We start from the raw sequence: 2,890 nt of genomic DNA, 5'->3' as shown, positions 1-2,890 counted from the left end.
ATAGTTGTCCCCTTCGTCCGTGGTCAGTATATGCGTGGCCTCAGACGCGCCGCTGGAAATGACGTAGAAGAAAGTAGAGTCAAGTGGGACGTGTAAGAGTGAGCCGTGTGTTAGGCGATATCAGTGCCAAGGGTTGTGACTGGTCTGCTCGATTTCAGGCACCTTCACTAGTGCAACTATACGCATGTAGGAGTGTTTCTGGGGTATTTAAGGTTTATGAAAGTGTCCATTTAAACACCATTCGGTAGAAGGCGAGGCACTTCGATGAAGTTCTGAGGAAGGCTCAACAACATTTCCAAAATAGCTTCGACCTAGAAAAGCCGCCGCTGTCTATGCGACTTTCTCGCATGGAAGCTAAGGACATCAACCAGATATAGCTCTTAGCATGAATGTAATATAACACCTCTGGATTGGCAGTCCACCATAGACGCCACTGTGTGGGGGTGAATCCGGCGGTGGCCATCGAACGAACTTCCTCACTTGTGTGTCTAGTCATAATGAAGTGATCTTGATGTTAAAATTATATATATATATATATATATATATATATATATATATATATATATATATATATATATATATATATACCTGTTTTTACGTGATGGCATTACAGCCCATCCAGCCGAATGGCGGGCGCCAATATTGTAGACGGCTGTAGGGACAAATTATCATTGGCCGACGGAGCCATGACGTCATAAACACGTAACCTCGAGCGGTAATTTGAACTACCCCACATTTAAATAAAGGTAACGTAGTGGGGAGGGTCGAAATGAAATAAATTGACGAGATCTAAAGAGGCATTTCAGAAAAAAAGACGTAACTTGATAATATCACCGTGTCGCCAACAGAGTTCGAACTCAGGTTCCCTGCATGCCAGAGCGGCACTCAACGCTTTGGCCACGAAGGGTATTTGGTACCAGGCGTGTTATGGGGCAAGAAGTGAATGCTTTTTGGTGCGCTATGACTTACTAACGTATGTTCCGGAAGTTTGGTTTGGTTTGTGGAATTGAACGTCCCAAAGCGACTAAGGCTGCGAGAGGCGCCATAATGGAGGACTCCGGAAATCTCAATCGCCATTTAACGCGCACTAACATGGTACAAAGCAGGAGTGCTTTGCTTTACGCCTCTCTTGAAAAGCGGTCGCCGCGGTGGGAATTCGATCCCGCATACTTGGGCACAGCCTTCAAGCCTTCCACTGCATCACCATGACGGGGCTGTTTAGGTTGTGTACTCATTTTACAATAATAATAATTTTAATGGTTTTATACATCAAATAAGAATTTTTTTTAATTCGCGGAATGAAAGGGCGGTCCTACAATTGTCTTTGTGTGCACTCTTAGAGTGGAGTTTAAGCATCCTCCTATTTTTTTACTTCGCTAGTTACGGCGTCGATACCGACTGAATAATGTGACATCCTTTTGTAGCAAGTGCCCCAAAGCCCGCCTGAGCCTTTTCTGTACTACTGACTGTTCCGCTCTGCACCCATTTGCTCTGCTCCCCACAATCGCCAATGACGTAGGTTTCCGTACTACTGTGAGAAGCCGATGCCCATCTGCGTGGAGACGTAGGCGCCCCTCTTCGCCAGCTTGAAGAAGGTATTGATGGAAGCTGTGGGGACTGCACGGGGTCCGATCCTGTTCTTGCCACCCTTGAAGAAAGAGTCGTAGTAGAGGAAGTCGCAGATGCCGTCGTGGGGCATCGGCGTGGACGGCGCAAGCGTTTCACCGTACACGCATATCACTGGAAACGTTGGAACTGGTTCCTCTGCGCCGGCGCACGTAGAGGAGAAGAGAAAAGGATGGGGAGTATATGGCTTCAATTGAGTATGGATTTCGAAGTTACAGTAACTTCTATAATGCTGTAGGGAAGGTCTTACGCTTGAGGTCCGGGTCTGCTATTTTGCGGAACGGCTCTATGGTGAAAGGAGCCGTCGTGGTGGCGTCTTCTCGTTTCCCTGCGCACAGATTGATTGGAGCGTTAGATAGAAATGCCCGAATGTGAATTACGAGAACATAAATGGGGATGACTGCAATTAAGCAGTTAACTGCATGGCACATCAGCCGCACAGAGCAGGGTCAACGATATCACATCATCACATCACATCACTTTATTACCTTAAAGACCCCCGGTTCGGGGGTATTACATAAGGGGTGGGTACATGTATGAAGATTATATACAAAATAAACATAAGGGGTGGTACACGCATGATGATTATATACAAAGTAAACATATTATTGGTTAAATATGGCAGTTATACAATCACAAAATGTGGATGGGAAGGTGATTCCAGCAATGTCGCGTGGAAGGCCATTCCAGTTACTTTTGCCTTCTTGGCTGAGCGTCCACGGGAAAAAAGCATAGCGTCATTACACTGACAATAAACTCACAAAAAGCTGGGGCCGGCCAGATTTCGTGTTCGGCAGTTTAAAGAACAACGACAAAAGTGGCGAAGGAGCTCCTGCGGCAGCAGTAGTGCTCGGCATGTTAGCCTTCTTCACCGCCTGCCAGGTCCGAACGCGAAAACGGATACCTTCCAGACGCGTTAATGCCTAATACATGAGCAGGGTTTATGATGAGTCTCAAAACTTGTTATTGAATCAACTACCATAAAGCTCAACTTGCAGTCATATGAGTGGACAGAGTCCAGATTCAACTACCATAAAATTCAACGTGCAGTCATATGAGTGGACAGAGTCAATGGTTTAAGTTATAGAAGCTGATTACTACTACACTTCCCACACTGCGTGTCTGCTCTCCCATCTAAGGTTGATTGGGGTCAGAAGCCTCCAGTTCGTTGATCCCCACCTTCTGATCTCGGAAATTCGCATGCACGGCATGGTATATGCAAGACTTAACCTCTCAACTTCTTAGGATTTGTTATTGCGAAGGG

The sequence above is a fragment of the Amblyomma maculatum genome, chromosome 8 (assembly GCF_055883805.1).
Source record: "Amblyomma maculatum isolate TAMU_Amacu chromosome 8, ASM5588380v1, whole genome shotgun sequence".
In the NCBI taxonomy this organism is placed as follows: Eukaryota; Metazoa; Arthropoda; class Arachnida; order Ixodida; family Ixodidae; genus Amblyomma; species Amblyomma maculatum.
This window is presented reverse-complemented; position numbering follows the sequence as displayed.